Genomic DNA, 21,666 nt, shown 5'->3' on the forward strand with positions numbered 1-21,666 from the left:
GGTTTCTGAATAGAACAGTTTAGATTAGCATACTGAGGAATGCATGCCCACTGCACTAAATTTGTCTGCAGCGCAATTCTAGAAAAGAATTTACACGCTCTTGAAATTATGAGCTTGTCACAAGTTAATACAATCGTAGAATTCATTTAAATGTCCGTTTAATCCCGCTAAGCGCGAAGTAAATTTTATCTGTTTTCAGTATGTTCTATTCGTTTTAAAACTGTAGTACACAGCGTTGGAATATTAGTTCTTGGGGTTAAATTTTATGTAGAACAGCTCATTTATACAGGGTATGTTTCAGGATACATGTTTGAATGCAATCTGAATAAGTAGCAGAAGGTACGCTGCTTACAAAGATAACATGTAATTGAAACTTCCTGGCAGATTAAAACTGTGTGCTCGACCGAGACTCGAACTCGGGACCTTTGCCTTTCGCGGGCAAGTGCTCTACCAACTGAGCTACCGAAGCACGACTCACAGCTTTACTTCTGCCAGTATCTCGTCTCCTACCTTCCAAACTGCTTATTTTATCTATGGATTTCACGCCATCTTTACACATTACCATTTGCGTAGTGGATTAGGTAGGAGCCGCCGCGAAGATGGTGCTGTGGATGAAAGAAATGTATTGCGAAGAACAGAAATAAATCCGAAATAAATGTTGTATTTGTTTTGAATTTAGTAAGTAGCCGTGCTTCTTATTCAAAACTGGCACATTAACTAAAGATTACGTATGCGATTCTAGATAAGAACCCGAGATGTATGAGGGAGTTGATTACAACTGGCTACAATGAAGTATCGTCAGTAATATGATAAACAGGAAAAGTAAAGCCATAGTTTTACTGATTGTTCTCAAGTATTCTTTCGAATGTACGTCATATTCGTCATATTGGAGTTAAAAGTTGTTGAAATTGATAAATGCCATACGCTTAGGTGAGAAAGAGCGAGGTTACAATAGGAGGGATAGAAGTGAGAGCTGCTTTGTTCTCACGTAGGGGCAGACAAGTGCAGCAAGTGGTAGGCGATGGGCAGTGCAGTGTAGGTCCCCTTACAGATCAAGACGTGCTCGGCCCCCAGAGATCGGACCGGTTTTCCGGTTCATGGCTTAAGCCGATCACGTCCCCAGGAACTGCTCGTCCCTCACAACACGTGCCCTGATAATATCTTTCAATATTACGCCAGAAATTGTTTCCACGCGAAGATATGGCGCGTAACATCGTTTGCTTTGGTGGAGGCGAGCTTACTCAAGAGGCACACAGTACCCACAGCCACTCGCCGTTGCCGATGAGCGTCTGCGACACGGCTCTCCAAACGCTTCCCCCACTACCTCTCACACTGTCTTGGCGTTAGGCGGTGATAACGTACCGGTAGGCACAAGTTATAAAGCTCATGTGCTGAGGACGGCCAATTATGTTACATATACCAGGAGCACACAGTGCAGCTTCTGTTAACAGCACTCTTTTATTTCTCCGTCGCCGGGCACACTAATTGTAAGGAAATCGATTTCGATTTGTCAGAAGATCATCGACAGATAAAGAACCAACTTGGGCACGATATCTGAGCAGCCTGTGACAGGTGTATGTTGAATGCGCCAATAAGGTTGCAGAAAGCTCCCGACCTATGTCACAGCCACTGCCTTTCCATGACTTTTTACTACTTACCGTCAACCAGTTACAACATTCACCGCTGATATCTCGCCAGAAAGGGATATAGAGTTGACCGCTTAGAGCTCTTGATCGCCAAACTTCGCTCCAGCGTCCTGAGTTAAATTCCAGACCTCTCCGCAGTGTTTCACAGAGCGACGGCTTGTTTGCTGTCGGTCGTCCGTAATTTAAACAGCGAACATAGGATATTGAAGCAAACCAAACCAACAGACTCTGTGACTTTAATTAGTATGCGTGCCACATTTTGTGTTACCTAATATCAACAAAAGCAAAAAAAGGATAATGGAATGTAGTCTAATTAAGTCGGGTGATGCTGAGGGGATTACATTAGGAAATGAGACGCTTAAAGTAGTGGAGGAGTTTTGCTTTTTGGGGAGCAAAATAAGTGTTGATGGTCGAAGTAGAGAGGATATAAAATGTAGACTGGCAATGGCAAGGAAAGCGTTTCTGAAGAAGAGAAATTTGTTAACATCGAGTATAGATTTAAGTGTCAGGAAGTCATTTCTGAAAGTATTTGTATGGAGTGTAGCCATGTATGGAAGTGAAACATGGACGATAAATAGTTTGGACAAGAAGAAAATAGAAGCTTTCGAAATGTGGTGCTACAGAAGAATGCTGAAGATTAGATGGGTAGATCACATAACCAATGAGGAAGTATTGAATAGGAATGGGGAGAAGAGAAGTTTGTGGCACAACTTGACCAGAAGAAGGGATCGGTTGGTAGGACATGTTCTGAGGCATCAAGGGATCACCAATTTAGTATTGGAGGGCAGCGTGGAGGGTAAAAATCGTAGAGGGAGACCAAGAGATGAATACACTAAGCAGATTCAGAAGGATGTAGGTTGCAGTAGGTACTGGGAGATGAAAAAGCTTGCACAGGATAGAGTAGCATGGAGAGTCTCAGTCTCAGGACTGAAGACCACAACAACAACAACAACAACATGTTCCAAAGCGCCATACATAAGAGCCGGATTCTTCCGGGGCTCATAGGCGGTTCTATTGGTGATACAAAAGTAGAATCAAGTGTTTCGGATAATCAGTGAGGCAGGTTCAAATGGCTCTGAGCAGTATGGGACTTAACATCTGAGGTCCTTAGTCCCCTAGAACTTAGAACTACTTAAACCTAACTAACCTGAGGACATCATACACATCCATGCCCGAGGCAGGATTCGAACCTGCGACCGTAGCAGTCACGTGATTCCAGACTGAAGCGCCTAGAACCGCTCGGCCACCGCGGCCGGCTCGTGAGCTAGGGACCATATGAGTGCTCAAGAGAAGAATGGTCCTTTTAGAGTCTTGTACCGCAAGGAAGCAAGGGGAAGAATGTTCTTATGCATTTCTGGTACCCCTACAATACAAATGCACTCATGGATTAATACGGTTCTTTATTTGCATGAACTGGAAACATTTACTTAACGTGAATAGCGTCCATCTTTTGTGGTACAAGCCCGTTAGTAATAGTCCTCTTGCAGACTGATGTAATGTCAATATCGGTAATCTTGCTATTACAGACTGTAGTTTCTCACTGCTAGTAAAGTACAATTGTGGTTGAGGTATAGTTACTAATCTGGACACGTACTGTCGTAGCGAAAATATTATGTTGACACTGACCTACATAGGGAGAAACGACCACCACGATCAAATACGAGAAATCAGAGCTCGTGCGGAAAGGTATAGGTGTTCGTTCTTTCCGCGCGCTATACGAGGTTGGAATAACAGAGAACTGTGAAGGAGGTTCGATGAACCCTCTGCCAGGCACTTAAATGTGATTTGCAGATTATCTGTGTAGATGTAGCCTGTGACGAACTAAACCTGCTATGCGAGTAAACTGACAGACACGAAACTCGATAATTGAGTGAGGCCCTCTGGTCAGTACCAGTGGCCTAAATACCGGATGATCAAAAAGTCAGTATAAATTTGAAAACTTAATAAATCACGGAATAATGTAGACAGAGAGGTACAAATTGACACACATGCTTGGAATGACATGGGGTGTTATTAGAACGAAAAAAAAAAAAAAACGAAGTTCACAAAATATCCGACTTATGGCGCTGGACAGCAGGTAACTGCTACCGTGACGGGTGAGAGGTACGCCGTTATGTTACAGAATCGCATCATCCACAGCCTGTCTGATAGACACCTTCTGGAACGTACGATGTTTATGCAGGATAGCGCTCCACCCCATATTGCTAGACGCGCGAAAGATCTTTAGCGCGCGTCATTTGGTGATGATCGTGTGCTCAGGCGCCACTTTCGTCATGTTTGGCCTCCCAGGTCCCCAGACCTCAGTCCGTGAGCTTATTGGCTTTGGGGTTACCTGAAGTCGCAATTGTATCGTGATCGACCGACATCCGACGCCAATGCCTCACCATAACTCCTGACATGCTTTACAGTGCTGTTCACAACATTATTCCTCGACTACAGCTATTGTTGAGGAATGATGGACATATTGAGCATTTCCTGTGAAGAACATCATCTTTGCTTTGTCTTCCTTTGTTATGCTAATTATTGCTATTCTGATCAGATGAAGCGCCATCTGTCGGACATTTTTTGAACTTTTGTATTTTTTTGGTTCTAACAGAACCCCATGTCATTCCAAGCATGTGTGTAAACTTGTACCTCTCTATCTACATTATTCCGTGATTTATTCAGTTTTCAAATTGATCCTGACTTTTTGATCGCCCTGTACATGCTGTCGAGAGGGCGTTGGTGGAATGTTGCTTGTGGGTGTGTCTCTGGCCTCTCTGATAATAGGTGTACTTGATCCAGCGCCTACTAATCGATTTTCGTACATCATCTTTGCTGACCGGTGTGCTGACGACAGGATATGCGAGCACATTCCTCCCCCCTCCAGCCTCCCCCCCCCCCCAATGCCGCACCGTTGTCGTGTGGAGCGGATGTGAAGGGGGGAAGGGGGAGGAGAGACAGAAAACTGGATGTAGAGATGAGTCGGGAACTGTAGCTGTCAAGGACGGCGTACTCCTGGCTGTATCCTGACATCTGGCTGGTGAGAGCAGAGGAATATCCTCTCGTAAACACTGCTCAGGATACACGTCTAGTCCTGACGGCGTCTCCTGGGGCGATGACGGCAGTGGACGGCGACGGTGACGGCGATGGTAGATCCAGGTTGTAATGGTACTTGAATTACGTAACATTACGGCACCTCACCTCAACCTCTCGATACCAGCAATATTCCACTGTGTTTCTGTAAAATAGTTAACATATTTCTGTGACAACATTCAGATTTGATTTCATTAATGTAGAGGTACTTTGATACATCGGTATATTTATGTTGCAATGATTCTTATGTGTATTCTTTCTTTTGTCACTATGATCTTTGACGTACTTGTAACTCTGATTTTTGGGCGCGAAGCGCTTATTAGTTAGTTGTTAGAGAGTCGGACCTTTAGAGTGTCAAGTCTTGGACGTCATGTTGGAAAGACGCTTAACGTAGTCAGCTTATAAAATGTGAACTTTAACAGTGAGGAAGATGTTTTCAAATATGTTTCGTATTGTGAAGTGATGTTTTGTGTGTTACGCGATATTGCATCAAAAGCAATAAAAAGGAAGTGTAACTTAAATTCGGAGTGCTGATTACTTTTTACATCACCATTGTCCTGCAAAAGTGTAATCTTCAAGAATGGTTTGTGAAACACATCTATAAAACTTTTGAACAGAGCAGAATAAAACCTAGGCGTCTTTGCATCCGAGCTTGGAATCATCACCACCAAGATTTTCGACGACTGAGCCATGATTTTACAACGAGACCAGCGTGGGAAACTCAAAAAGATGAGTCCTAGTTTATTTATTATTACATGAAATGACTTTATTAACTGTGCTCTAATGACACCTGCCACATAATATGACTGTTGTTGCCCGAAAATGCAGTATTTAGCAGCGTGAGCAACACCACAATCATTATTAAATTTTGACCTTTGTTGTGGTAGGGTTGTTAGAACGCCCATCGGGTCGGAGAGCAGCGACGGCAGAGGCGAGGGTTCGACGTCCATTGGTTCGTCCTGGGGTGCCATGGCGGCACCAGCGGGCGTCTGCGAAGGCCGCGTGGTCCCCTGACGCCGTGAATCTGGAGGAAGGAAAGCAGCAGTATCGTGGGGCAAACGACAAATGAGCATTTGACTCTGACGACTACGCTGCATACCGTCGGGACTTGCAATCAAGCACGTAAAAGAGCCAGTGTGTTCCTGGATCCCCCCTCTTTCCCAGCGCCTGTGGTTGCCACAAACCCTGGTAAGAGAAAGATCACGCGGCGCAAAGCTATACTTGCGGACCATTGGCGGCGACGGATTCTGCGGTGGGTGTTGCAAGCATAGCAGCGGCGGCGACCATGCAGAAGTTCCACCGGTGATGGTCCGTCTCGTGGGTGGGAGCGGTAGGAGGCGAGAAAGAGTTGCTGCGCCTGTTCCCACGTGTGGGTGATGCGAATCTCGGCCATCTGAGTGCATACGAAGCGTTCTACTCCTCTGTTGGACTAGCGTTGAAACGGAGCACTTGTTAGATGACGAATGCCATTTCATTCAGAAAACTGTTGAGAGTCACGTGACGTGGACTCAGGTCCGTTGTCTCCAACAGTGACTTCAGGCATCACCTGGTGATGGGCTACGCCCGAAGCGCGTTATGAAAATAAAGGAGTTCCAGTAACATCAAGTGCCGGCCACTGTGGCCGAGCGGTTCTAGGCGCTTCAGTGCGGAACCGCGCTGCTGCTACGGTCGCAGGTTCGAATCCTCCTTCGGGTATGCATGTGTGCGCTGTCCTTAGGTTAGTTAGGTTTAAGTAGTTTTAAGTTCTAGGGGACTGATGACCTCAGATGTTACGTCCCATAGTGCTCAGAGCCATTTGAACCACTTTGAAGTAACATCAACTGAACACTTTTGCGACCTGTCAGCTTTTCAGAGTCACAATAAACATAATACAGGGTGATTCAAAAAGAATACCACAACTTTAGGAATTTAAAACTCTGCAACGACAAAAGGCAGAGCTAAGCACTATCTGTCGGCGAATTAAGGCAGCTATAAAGTTTCATTTAGTTGTACATTTGTTCGCTTGAGGCGCTAAACGTCATCTACCCGAGGCGATGGATCCGCCGCCAGGCAGCCCGTGACAGAGCACTTCTTCACTGGCCTCCAAGAAGCCCTGATCTTACGCCCTCCGACTTTTTCTTATGGGGGTATGTTAAGGATATGGTGTTTCGGCCACCTCTCCCAGCCACCATTGATGATTTGAAACGAGAAATAACAGCAGCTATCCAAACTGTTACGCCTGATATGCTACAGAGAGTGTGGAACGAGTTGGAGTATCGGGTTGATATTGCTCGAGTGTCTGGAGGGGCCATATTGAACATCTCTGAACTTGTTTTTGAGTGAAAAAAAAACCTTTTTAAATACTCTTTGTAATGATGTACAACAGAAGGTTATATTATGTTTCTTTCATTAAATACAAATTTTTAAAGTTGTGGTATTCTTTTTGAATCACCCTGTATTAATGAAATACTAAACATGATATTACTTCTTCCGTAACTTAGTAAACATTGCAGACTTGCAAAATATGAGAGCAGTCTTGGATTCAGCACAAAAATTCCTTTAAGATGAGACTTTTTACACACCGTTTGGCAGTTGTTTTAAATTCTCTGAAAGTTACATTTATTTGAATTTCCTAAGATGGCGGAACGAGCAATAGAAAGAATAGCGAAAACAAGTATTGTTACTATGCCATTAATATACGTTCCAACTAGTTTATTATAAAAAGGAAGAATTCTTTTGAGTAGATAATACTTTTGTCGCCGGCCGAAGTGGCCGTGCGGTTCTAGGCGCTGCAGTCTGGAACCGCGAGACTTCTACGGTCGCATGTTCGAGTCCTGCCTCGGGCATAGATGTGTGTGCTGTCCTTAGGTTAGTTAGGTTTAAGTAGTTCTAAGTTCTAGGGGACTGATGACCTTAGAAGTTGAGTCCCATAGTGCTCAGAGCCATTTGAACCATTTAAACCTTTTGTCTACCGCAGGCTTAGAGATCATCATACTATCGGATGGAGATGTTAAACTCGGCGGGCTTCTTCGTGTTGTGCGACAGCAATAAACGATGTATCTGTACCGATTTTCACCCTTTCCATTGTCTCATGATCGTACACACAATACTTTCACACTTCACGAAGGAGTAGTGCCAATGCGCATGAAGTAAAAAAAGAAAGAAAGAAAAACTTTCGAATTGCATCTACCGCCTGGTGCCTCCCACCCAACGTGCCAAATAAATTTACAGGAAAACAAATCAGTGGATCATGGAACAGACTTAAAGTGGAAGATGTAATCTTGCTTGTAACGAAAATGAAGAGGAGGTGTGTTGAACATGTCGCTCAGTGACTGGATGATGAATGAACCAAGGAATTTTTTTGCTTAATGTCTCCGTGCCTCCGTCAAAACCTCAACTTCCGAAGCAACTGGAATCTCTTGCAGACAGCTGCCTTACAGAAATCGTCGACTTTTTTTCCCTCAAGTCATTAGTCGTTCAGCTAGTTTAGTGCTGTCCGCCAAGTTTGAGATTGCGCTAACGTGTCCATCCCTACGTAGCTATTACAAACATCACCTCCAATAACATTACGCATGTTCAACTCTTATTTTTCCTTCCACTCCTCCCAGCGTCAGGTTAACTATTTCTGAATGACGTAGCACATGTCCCCCTAGCCCATACCTTATTCTGGTAAGTCAGTTCATTATTTCGATCTTTATCTGTCCATTTGACTTTTGTAATTCTTCGAGAATAGCATTTTACAAATTCTTCCAGTTACTTCTCCTAAGGTAGAAAAAGTAAGTTTACTGACAAATTCTGGCCATCACACAATCCTGATTTAATTCTTATTGAACAAATGCAGTTCCAGTATTCACCCTTGTTTATCAAGCAGCAGCCAGTGGAGATTTTTGTCACCATATAATGGTGGTTTTTATTTATTATTTTTTTAATTTTTTTATTATTTTGGCTTCAGCTAATTGAACCTTCAATTAAATCAAGAAAAATTACTTACTTGAAAAGTCATGTAATAATTTTTTTAAATATTGGAATTTAATTACCACCATCATGTTCCATATTTTTTTTAGCTAGGCTCCTCTACCGGGATTGTCTGTTGGCGAATATAATTTTGGGACGTGATTTACGCCTAAAAGCTATCGGACTTCGTTTTGTGAAAAGTGAAACTTTAGATGTGGGTTCTGTTCTGAAAGCAAACCAGACGTATTGTTCTGGTTGGTGCCGTTAATACGCGACAGTTCACTAACAGACAAAGTAAGCCACATTTAACTATCAAATTCATGGAAAAAGCTGAGAAAAAAAGGTATGATTAGTCGTAATAACAAACACAATGAAATTAAATAGTTATTATTGTGCAAAACGAGCACAAACAACGAAATCTCTACGTAACATAAACCCACGTAATCTTGTTATGATCGTACCAGACAATGGCTGACCAGGAAGAGAGAGAACAAAAAGATGCGAGTCGTTGTTCGCTTAAAATTACATAGATAATACCTTTACAGAGGTATTAATGTCATTGTAATCGCAGTGTCTATTAAGCAGCGATGAAATCGTCTCAGCGCTACTGCGCGAAAACACACAGTCACGAAATCCGCTAACACCTTACAACCATAACAAGATACTTTCCCAATCTCCACACTGCATTGCATCCTTCTGATCTCTTCCGTCTGCCTTTTGCTGCTCATCGACCTCACTAAACTTTGTATTTTGGCCATATATCATAGTGGTAATAGCAGTCTAAGCCACTACTTGGTGTACTGTTTTGCCCTTTATAGTCATATACTTGAGTACACTCTGACCTGAGGGTCATTTGCACATACCTTCCTTGTGTGTATTTCAATACGCCTCTGACAGTTTAACAGCGTAGTTCAGACACATTAAGTAATGTCTACATAATTTTTGATGTAAACTATGTTTACGTCAGTCAGTCAGTCAGTTCAGGGTCTAAAACACTCAGTAGATCATTAAATACTATTTCCTGTCTTGTATCCATCTCAAATAAACATTGAAATTTGTGTTTTTCGTATATAAGCATAATCTTCAAATCGTGACTCACGTTTGGAATGAGCAGTCTTTGTATAGCTAGAGGCTGTCGTTGATGTAGTGTGGACTGCTACTCCAGCCTTGAGCTGTCTGACGGTGGCCTAGAAAGCCGAGGACCAGCTATCAACAAAATGTAAAATGAATATTATTATGGAACATCAACACCCTGTGTTTAAGTTTTTAGTTTCCAAGAACTTCTTCCTCATTTTCTTATTAGCATCACAGATTTTAATTTTGTTGCACGACTAAGGCCAGTGTCGGTCTTACTGAGTGGATACCCCTGGTCAGACTCACACATGCCTTCTGAGAGCACTATCAGGCAAGTGTCTATACAGTCTTGCAATAACTCTGCATGACACGTGTAACACCCATGAGACTCTGTTCAGCTCTGTCCAGGACTCAATGTGGTAAAAAGCTTCCAGGCGTCGACTTAGGTATACGAAGTATCGAAGACATACTACTCACAATGAAACTGCACAGCTACATCGTTTCCGTTCGACTCATGCGTATATACGAAATAAGGATTACTCTTTTTCAATAGCAGTAGCATAAATACACTTTATAGCGAAATCGGTCGTTTGCGGTGATTTATGACGTTTTATTTTCTCTCCACATTTACAATTTTCCAGATACTGCCAAACGTAAGCGTAAGCTTCCGCGGCCGTTGTCTTCTTCAATAACATTCTTCAGGGTATCAGACCGCATCGTCATAATTTAAAATGCGCCAACGTTTCGGCCAGCGTTGCCGCTAGCCTTCATCAGGGCCTTACGTTAACTGCTAAATGAACACACTTGGTTCCTTAAATAGCTGCACGAGAAAACCGTGTCGTTACTGGATTAGTCTACATAGGTGAGACGGGGCGACCGATTAGCACAAGGCTCTCGGAACATGAAACATATATATCCGCCTGAAACAACACACTAAGTCAGCAGTGGCGGAACACCGAGACGAGTGCGGGAAACCAATATTTTTTCAAGAAGCCCGCGTCGTGGCGAAACAGCCTCTCACTTTCAAAAGAAAGATTAGAGAGGCGATAGAAATAGCCAAAAGACCCGCCAACATGAATAGAGAGGACGGGTACAAGCTTCCGAGGTCTTGGCTGCCTGCAATAGCAGGGCTACGGAGCGGCGGCAGAGCCGTGGCGGCCCATGCGGACACGCGGAGAGCCGCAGTAGTGGTCGCGAGCACACAAAGCTATGGCACGCCGCAGCCGGCTTCTGGACAGCATGGAAACAGTGTGACGTCACAGCCATCACCTGTTCGCTATTCGTCCGTCTCCTCCAATGGGGTGGATTAATATAAAGACCAATAGAAAACAGCTATTTCAGCCAATGACAGATAATAGAGGAAACACCAATAAAGCATACCTTTCACCCCTCCTCCTCCTCCTTTTACAGCCAATCAAGTAACGACACGGTTTTCTCGTGCAGCTATTTAAGGAACCAAGTGTGTTCATTTAGCAGCTAACGTAAGGCCCTGATGAAGGCTAGCTGCAACGCTGGCCGAAACGTTGGCGCATTTTAAATTATGACGATGCGGTCTGATACCCTGAAGAATTTTATTGAAGAATACTGCCAAACGTTTGGACAGCATTGCATACTGACTGAACATGGAGAGCAGTAGTGCTCTTCAGCGATCTTATGTAGGGAACCATTCACATTCAGCTGAACTAGTCTAGTACAACACCTTCGTCTCTTTGAAAGACGTGCCCCAGTAGCTGGTTGTAACAATCTGAGCCGGACGATGTGGCCGTGCGGTTCTAGGCGCTTCAGTCTGGAACGGCGTGACCGCTACGGTCGCAGGTTCGAATCTTGCCTCGGGCATGGATGTGTGTGATGTTCGTAGGTTAGTTAGGTTTAAGTAGTTCAAAGTTCTAGGGGACTGATGACCACAGATGTTAAGTCCCATAGTGCTCAGTGCCATTTGAACCATTTTGTAACAATCTGACGTACACGTGAGAGCTGTAACAGGAAATGTATATCAGGCAGGCAGCACAATGTATCCATCTCTCAACTGGTACCTTCTTAGATAATGATGTCCACTTCGTTGCAGAAAGGCTTGGCCATGAGTTCGTTTATGAATTGTTGCTGTAAGTGCTATGATCATAGGAAAAACGAGTCTACTGTTGGGTAAAGAACAATTCAATATAATTTAAGGGGCACCTTGTTGTATTCCATGCCGTAAGTCTTGCCACAGCATCGTTACCACCAAGTGATTACACGGTCTGCCACACTTGAGAACTGCTGACACAAAATCCTTAATTGTTTGATAATACTTTATCATAAATATTCCAAGCAGAGCCCCAGGTTATGTCACTGTCGCTCCTATTAACAACACTTCACGCTCATGAGCGTAATTGGCTTTGGCCTTCACATATCCAAGAAAATGACCCCTACACAACTCTTATAATGCACCCTCATGATGCAGTTATCACTCCGCATGGAAATAATCAAACACATGCAACAGGAATCGGCTATGTCCCCCACATACGCGGCAATTAACTTCGGCATTCACCATCCCTCTCTAATAACGTAATATTTCTCAACACTGACAAGCGCGAGCGTACTCAATGCCAGACCGCACCAGACACTAACCAGCAGTGACAATGGAGGTGCTGTCTCACACCTTACGGCCAATCAGGTACCAGGAAAATCCTCGCTGCCTTATAAGGGTCGGTTTCTCTCAGCCATTAGGAAGTGATCATACTGTGCATTCTGGCGTCATAACCCGCCAGGACTCGAACCAAAGTCTCCTTGCTTACAAGGCTGGTGTGCTAGTCATTACACCACCACAGCAGAATAGTTAACACAGCTGCTTGGCCTATCCTAGTCCAGTGCCCTCCTTAACACAACAAGGGGAAAATAAGCTGAAGACGTGAAGTGAAGTACGTGTAGCTGTATTAACTGTGATGCTAAGGGAGTGTAATGTCCAACACACCTACCCATTAAGCGAGGGAACCTCGGTTCAAGTCCCAGTGGTGGCACAAATTTTAATTCATTTATTCAGCTTATATCATTGTTCCCCCCCATGAACCATGGACCTTGCCGTTGGTGGGGAGGCTTGCGTGCCTCAGCGATACAGATGGCCGTACCGTAGGTGTAACCACAACGGAGGGGTATCTGTTGAGAGGCCAGACAAACATGTGGTTCCTGAAGAGGGGCAGCAGCCTTTTCAGTAGTTGCAGGGGCAACAGTCTGGATGATTGACTGATCTGGCCTTGTAACATTAACCAAAACGGCCTTGCTGTGCTGGTACTGCGAACGGCTGAAAGCAAGGGGAAACTACAGCTGTAATTTTCCCCGAGGACATGCAGCTTTACTGTATGATTAAATGATGATGGCGTCCTCTTGGGTAAAATATTCCGGAGGTAAAATAGTCCCCCATTCGGATCTCCGGGCGGGGACTACTCAAGAGGACGTCGTTTTCAGGAGTAAAATATTACAGAAGAATGCTGAAGATAAGGTGGGTAGATCACGTAACTAATGAGGAAGTATTGAATAGGATTGGGGAGAAGAGAAGTTTGTGGCACAACTTGACTAGAAGAAGGGATCGGTTGGTAGGACATGTTTTGAGGCATCAAGGGATCACAAATTTAGCATTGGAGGGCAGCGTGGAGGGTAAAAATCGTAGAGGGAGACCAAGAGATCAATACACTAAGCAGATTCAGAAGGATGTAGGTTGCAGTAGGTACTGGGAGATGAAGAAACTTGCACAGGATAGAGTAGCATGGAGAGCTGCATCAAACCAGTCTCACGACTGAAGACCACAACAACAACAACAATATCATTGTTGTAGAATGAGAAATGTCTATATGTACAACTACATGTCAGAATTCGACAGCAGCAGAATAGTTTTGTGGCTCACCGTACAACTTGCATGGTCAGAATTTCCCGACTGTCATTCGAAAATGGAATCAATCGCTTCAGGAGGGCCATTCCCAACTTCACTGGCTAAAGCTGAATAGTGTCCAAGAAGACAAGCATATTTTTTGCTCGGCTGTGAGTGTTTGTACACCCATGTCGTTACATTGCCTCAGGAAATGACTTTCTTTGCAGTGAGACAAGGTGGTGTCCACACAGACAGTGCAACGGACTGTCAGCATGGCGACCATTGTTGGGGCTTCCTTTGCCACAACAACAGAGACTGGCACACCGACAATGATGTGCCCATCGACAACAATGAATGTAGGAGAGGACTCAGGTCGTCTTTTCAGCTGTCCCGGTTCTGCGTAGAGTGTCATGATGGATATATTGATTGATGTATGAAGATTTGAGGGGAATGAACGGTGTCAGGTTGCATTCGTCATCCTCATACAGGATCAGCACCTTACTTGGTACCAAGGGTGCCCTTGGTTACACAGTGCACAGTGGACAGTCCATGTTGCGTGGCTGGTAATCTGTACATCAGCAGTAGAATCTCTGACGTGTTGAAACCCATGTCTGCATCCTGCCTTGGAGGATTTCGTATCATCTTTCAACAAGACAACACGTAGCTCGTGTTGCCCTGTCCTTTCTCGATATGGGTCGTATATGAAATGGTCAGCACGTTCCCCAGATCTCTGACGTACTGAAGACATCTGGTTAAAGGTTTCTCAAGGGCTGGGCTCGCCACTACTCGCCAGCGACTACGACTAATGGACTCTGTCATTGAATTTACACCATATCGGCAAACGTCCACGTCACTGTCTTCAGGTGCCCTGATGAAACCATCTGATGGGGGTCGGCGCCATGCTTTTATCTCCTCCCCCTCTCCCTCTGACTGGCTGCACTATTGGCTGTCCTCAACCAGCAGCCTTACACCCGCTACTCTCACTGACGCAGTAATCCATCCTTGATTAAATAGCGCCCAGGTGAGTGTTCTGCGCACGGTCACGGGCGGCCTATGGAGTGGCCAATCAGTGGGAGCGGGAGAGGAGATAAAAGCGTGTGGTCGCCCCTCTACATCTTTATATTAAATTTGTCTTTTAAGGGGCTCCGGAACGCCCTATACTTGCAATGTTAAAATAACGCTTATAAATTACATCTTTCCTCACGAAGTATTTGAGGTAGGAAGTTGAACTTTTTACAGATTATTTATTGGAATATGGGCTACAACTTAACACAGGGATTTTACAAAATTTTAGTTCAGTTATTAAAGATGATTTTTTTTCAATTGTAATGATTATTCACAACATTTTTTTGCAATTTTTTATTTATATATTCAAAAATATACAGTTTTTTGGAAAAAAGCTGTGTTAAATTATGCAGAAGGTACTGTGTAACATTTACTGAAAGTTTGAAACAAATATGTTTGGAAGATCCTTAGAAAACATGTAATTAGTATGAGAAAATAAAAGTTTTGGGAATCGAGCGACAAAGATTGGATTAACTTTTTAGTGCATTCCAGGTCCATAGGATGGATTATCTTCATCCTCTGCGAACTCCTCCTCCAGCTTCCTCTTGTTCCTCCTCCTGTTTACTCTTGCTTGTATTTCTAGACTCTTTACAGCCCTGTCTGCAGCCCGAAGGCGTTCCTTGTCCAAAGCAAGCATCGCTCGTACCATGTTAGAACCTATCTTCATTCCCACATTTCTAAATACCTTGCACCTTACAAAGTTGCCATCATTGAAAGTCGCAACAGCATCATACACACCAAAGTGAAGTGTTTATATTCCAACAAATACAGTCTTGGGGATTCTCGACCATATAACACTATTTACACTTTCATTGGGGTTTTGAGTTTTTCCGCGAATACACTTTTTCAACAGTTCAGGTGCTGCTAAGTCTCTGAAAATAGGTTTTATCACCTCCATTATTGCATAAGGCAGACTAAAATGTACCTGATGAACACGGACGTTAATAATAACATCATTTGACAGCAGTTTAACAGCGCCACAGTGGGTCACGCCCATGTAGAACACATTTCAAAAAAAATTTAAAAATAGTTGTAGTCTTCGGAATTGAATAAATTATATATCTATTAAAAGGTAATAGTCTGCAGATTCAGAAAACGCAAAAAAGTAAAAATTGAACTTTTCATGATTTTGAGCCTTTCCGGAGCCCCTTAAGTGAAATAACCAATTATATTTGTAACGTGCAATATTTGTGGTTTACTTGTTCTCGGATTGAAGACAACTGTGTAAGTTGAAATGACATGTTTAATGTCGCAATATTAGCACAAAAATACACGCTTTTACACAGTTTTCAAGGTGACAACAAAAAGCAGTTGTCAGGATAACGCATCTTGTCAACATCAAAAAGCGAAATAATGCTAAACACAACAGTATTAAATATTAACTGCCAGAAGGTTAATTTTTCCTGAAGACGACAATATTAAAGTTTAACTAGATGTTTCTTTACAAAATTGTTCCTACACTTACGTTATGATGTTGGTCAGTACTACGAAAATCGTCCGATTCCAGTTCAAAGTTAGGTACTATTTTTAGGATGAAAATCAGGTCTACGGTGGATGGCTAGTTATGTGACAAATTGGGCAAAAGATTACTCAAGGTCGTTCGAGTTTACAGTGGACGCAAGCTGGTGAACCAAAAAGTTTACACCTCTGCACGCGGTATTTACCTTTAGCTGCGATGAGCTGTCGTTTGCTAGGCCGATCTCTTCCACTGAAATTCCTATAAAACTAATTACACGTTTGCTGAATTTTCCAGCAGAAACTTTCCCTATGTTTCTCGTTAGGCGAGAGAACATGTACCCATCCCTAGTCTTAGAATGTGGCGATATACTTGTGCATGGTTGGAGCAGCATGCATATTGTAATGCCCCCTCAGTTCTTGCAACTAATTGGCTGGTTCGTCTGTCCACAGGTGGAGCTAAACGATGCTACAGATAATTTCTAGCTGGATATCAGCCACTGTGAACGCAGTGTTCACATAAATTACTCCTTTGCGTCGTAGAGAGCGTCATGCTCTCTGTTCTGCACTTGACGCCAGTTCAGAGAAGAGTCCAAGAAATTTCTGTCTTGTCTTACTCATAGCCAAACTGTCTCCCCACCTGGGTTCTTTTGTTCTTCACGTCACAGCTTTTTTCAACAAATAGGAGCGTTCCTCTTATTTTGTGGAGACTCTCTTTACCAATGGCAAGGTGCCTACCATTAAATTGCGTTGAAACATTGGCTCTTTTCTCCTTCCTAGCGTTTTTCCGCCAATCGGACGTTTTGTGCCCGTTCCAGATGCCTAAATGCGTACATTGACTCTCACATGTGTGTTCCACTCGCTGGAAATGTGATCGAAAATGCACCACTGGTCTTGTTTTGTATCCGTTTGGAATTCCAAATGCAGTTTTTTAAAGCTTTCTTTCCTGTCCTCCCTCAGATGGGCCGTTATACTTACTCTCCCCATCTGAGTCATCTATTCGTCATCGACTTTCTGCCTGGGACACTCCTTTAAGTGGTTTCTGTGGTACCCCCTGTAGTGTGGCCTTGCCTCTGCTCTCATCCCTCTGAATTCCAAACTAAAATGCCTCTCGCTGCTTGTTTCACCTTCCACTCAAACTTGCAATATAGGAATGGTGTGTTAATTACTGTCGATTGAGTTTCATCCCTTTTTGCATTACGTGATAGGCAAATTTGCTCATTACCACCGAATTAAGCTAGATGTCATATTCACCTTCCTGTTGTGATGTATAAAGCTTTCATGTATGGTGCGAATCTGACCTTCATTTATTCTGCCACCTTACAAATTACGCGAAAATTCATAATGTCACAATGAATAAACAGCACTTCTTGAAGTCATATGAAAAATAAAGAATAAAAATAAAATGTGAAAACTGTAATGCAGAGGTTAGCAAAGAGTAACTTAGCAACCTCTAGAGTAGCTCACTCTTCCTCCCTCAGGGGTAGAGAACTGAAAAGTGCCTAAAAATATAAAAGTAAAAAAATAAAAAAAACATCAGTCCACCTGATGCTAGCAACATTGCCGTTTGCCGAAATATTGTGCCCATTGTACAGTGACATCCGGTAATTCACCCGTGAACTTTTTCAACACTTACAAATTAGTCATATATTCTTCTTGCTAAACTGAATAACCACAATAAGTAAAATGTAATTATTTTCGTGGTGTTGCAGTTGTAAGGCCAGCAGTGTAGTTCACGTCCAGGAATTGTATGCACGACTGTTCGGTGTGGTACACTGAGGTTCGTCTCTCTGTGATGTTCTATGACAGTTTGATGCTAAGTTATGGAGTTCTTTTAATGCTGTTATCAATGAGAGTGTGATAACGAAATTAGTTCCACAAGCGACTTAGGAAAGCGATGTCGACCCTCTCCAACACTGTAATTTTCTAAGCATTGAGCGACAGACAGAATTCCATTCAGTGGGATGGCATCGACACGTAGAAGAAGGGAACGTTATTCACAAGGTCCTTAGTATTAATTTGTATTAGTACAATGAATATTTTAATTGTATTTTCCATTAGTTTATCGGACACAACAGTGATCATCAAAGAGAAATTAATAAGAGACAGTATATTCTTTCACAATATTTAAAACACTCTGACAATTTAAAGCAGTTTACAAATTCTACGCTTGTAGAAACCTACTGGTCCTAACCATATGATTAAACCAGTATAGTTTGAAGAGCATTTTCGTCTAGAAATGAATTGCCTTGATGATTGATCGATCAAGAGCGGGAAAGGTAAAATTTTACGAGTATACGATCAGAGGGACAAGTGCCTGAGAAATTACTTCCCTATCAGTCTCCTTGATAGTTTAGTTTGTCAGATCACCAGAGTGCGTTATCATGCACTAGCACACGTGACGTAGCTTTGTCGGTCGATTTTCTTAAAATGTGTGTGTGTGTGTGTGTGAAATCTTATGGGACTTAACTCTTAAAATGTGACCGAAAGGTGTCTCAGTTGTTGGCAACAGATTCCTGCTGTGATGGACACATCCCTGGGGAAGAATTCGTAGTGCAAAACACACTTCCTTAGCTAACAGATGGAAAATATTATGTTCACACTACTCTATGCTCGAGTTTACGTCTTTTGGTACCATTTCTTCTTAGAGAGTTAACGATAAAGGCATCCTAACTCGTCAATGGTAGCAGTATTGGATAGGATTGCTCAATGAGAGCCCTGATGACGTTCAAGCAAAACTGCAGTAACAGTCCGTTGATTTTTGTTGTTTTGAATTAGAGCACGCAGTACTCCTGCACCAGACTTCTGAAAATGCCTGTTGAATGCAAATGTCGGATGATGGTTAAACGGTAATCCATCACTTATATCAGTAGTCGAGACTTCCTTAATGTGGAAAATCATTCGTGCCAGAACGATCTTTGTTGAAACAAGAATATCTTTTTCTGGCCTATTTTTCCCAAAAGCACTCGCTCCACTCACAGCTCAAATATTTCGAGCTGCCTCCTCTGCATTCGCCTCTTTATTATAGCAAAAGTAAATATTGTGTTGCAGATATTACAGCTTTCTCCACTTGGTGCCCAATTTTACAACGCTTTAGTCATAGTTCATGATTTTCAAGTATGCAAAATCGAGTGCTTAACTGCAAGATAACTAGAACTTCAAATTCGAAATTGACGGTTGATACATAAACTGACAGCGTCAAGCAGCGTTCACCTGGGTGGCGCCCGATTTCAGGCGGAGGGTGGCGTCTGGCCGGTGGCCGGTAGCCGCTGCAGCGCGAGGAAACGCTCGAGTGTCAGCTGTTCTGATAGCGACGCAGCCACGAGCTGTCCTGCGGAATTGTTTCTGGAAGTATTTGTTATTACTTTTGGGTACAATGTGAAGCCAGTTGTCTTCTATGTTCAACCAGACTCATAACTATAGACGAGGGCCGAATCGTGGGGAAAAAAAGTTTAGAATACACGTCGATTACTATTAGACCACGGGCTCACGACGCCATCTCGGAAGTAGACAACACACAACACTTCCTCCTGAAAATTCCGCATATTACAGTGTTGCGCAAATGGCCAGACTTGGCGCTGACAGGGGCGGTCGGTTTTATTGGCCACCTTAAGTGAACGACTGTCCGCCCCTGGCAGCTGAGTGGTCAGCGCGACAGAATGTCAATGCTAAGGTCCCGGGTTCGATTCCCGGCTGGGTCGGAGATTTTCTCAGCTCAGGGACTGGGTGTTGTGTTGTCCTAATCATCATCATTTCATTCCCATCGACGCGCAAGTCTCTAAAGTGGCGTCAAATCGAAAGACTTGCACCCGGCGAACGGTCTACCCGACGGGAGGTCCTAGTCACACGACATGTATGTACGTTTGTAGTGAACGACTCGGACTTACAAGGGGAGGCCGCCAATAGTGAAATTCAGATTCAATTCACACTGCGCGTAATAAAAGCTCATGGCCAGAGGTGTAATGTGGCAAAGCACCAAGATGCACTTCTCAGCCGTTGTCGAGAAAATCGACAGTTAAAAGAAACCGTTGCGGTGAAATACTCTCTACGATTAATAATTTTCTGCAACGTCGTGGCGCAGTGGTAAGCGCTCGGGTTCGTAATCTGAAGGTCACCAGATCGAATCTCGCGCCATGCAACCTCTTTTTATTTTGTTTTTTGTAATTCAGATGTACACACACACACACACACACACACACACATATATATATATATATCGTCCACCACCAATTGTCTTCTCCGATTTTTGCCGATATGATACGATACGCGTGGTATGCATCAAACCTGACGAACGATAGAACAATTTTTTCAGAATGTCAATCAGGTGTGTTTCCCAACAGATAATGTAAAAAACAATTGTTCTTGTAAAAACGCATCGTTTATCAGATGTGCTCGATGTCGTGCTGTTTCCTGCTTTCCATGTTTCTACGATAACTATCACTCTGGTTCGTGTTATACTCCAGCTACTTCTGGTCACTAATTGCTAATTATGTGCGATTTTATACCGAACTTTTCAATAAATTGTATCCACTTGAATACTACACTCCTGGAAATGGAAAAAAGAACACATTGACACCGGTGTGTTAGACCCACCATACTTGCACCGGACACTGCGAGAGGGCTGTACAAGCAATGATCACACGCACGGCACAGCGGACACACCAGGAACCGCGGTGTTGGCCGTCGAATGGCGCTAGCTGCGCAGCATTTGTGCACCGCCGCCGTCAGTGTCAGCCAGTTTGCCGTGGCATACGGAGCTCCATCGCAGTCTTTAACACTGGTAGCATGCCGCGACAGCGTGGACGTGAACCGTATGTGCAGTTGACGGACTTTGAGCGAGGGCGTATAGTGGGCATGCGGGAGGCGGGGTGGACGTACCGCCGAATTGCTCAACACGTGGGGCGTGAGGTCTCCACAGTACATCGATGTTGTCGCCAGTGGTCGGCGGAAGGTGCACGTGCCCGTCGACCTGGGACCGGACCGCAGCGACGCACGGATGCACGCCAAGACCGTAGGATCCTACGCAGTGCCGTAGGGGACCGCACCGCCACTTCCCAGCAAATTAGGGACACTGTTGCTCCTGGGGTATCGGCGAGGACCATTCGCAACCGTCTCCATGAAGCTGGGCTACGGTCCCGCACACCGTTAGGCCGTCTTCCGCTCACGCCCCAACATCGTGCAGCCTGCCTCCAGTGGTGTCGCGACAGGCGTGAATGGAGGGACGAATGGAGACGTGTCGTCTTCAGCGATGAGAGCCGCTTCTGCCTTGGTGCCAATGATGGTCGTATGCGTGTTTGGCGCCGTGCAGGTGAGCGCCACAATCAGGACTGCATACGACCGAGGCACACAGGGCCAACACCCGGCATCATGGTGTGGGGAGCGATCTCCTACACTGGCCGTACACCACTGGTGATCGTCGAGGGGACACTGAATAGTGCACGGTACATCCAAACCGTCATCGAACCCATCGTTCTACCATTCCTAGACCGGCAAGGGAACTTGCTGTTCCAACAGGACAATGCACGTCCGCATGTATCCCGTGCCACTCAACGTGCTCTAGAAGGTGTAAGTCAACTA

General features: G+C 44.0%; 1 non-coding gene across 1 annotated transcript; it reads right to left on the reverse strand.

Annotated features, from left to right (window-relative positions):
* Positions 1-395: 395 nt before the first annotated feature.
* Positions 396-470, reverse strand: Trnas-cga. The gene has a single exon. It is a non-coding gene; the product is annotated as a tRNA-Ser (tRNA).
* Positions 471-21,666: the final 21,196 nt, after the last annotated feature.

This window comes from Schistocerca piceifrons, chromosome 3 (assembly GCF_021461385.2).
Source record: "Schistocerca piceifrons isolate TAMUIC-IGC-003096 chromosome 3, iqSchPice1.1, whole genome shotgun sequence".
Taxonomy (NCBI): Eukaryota; Metazoa; Arthropoda; class Insecta; order Orthoptera; family Acrididae; genus Schistocerca; species Schistocerca piceifrons.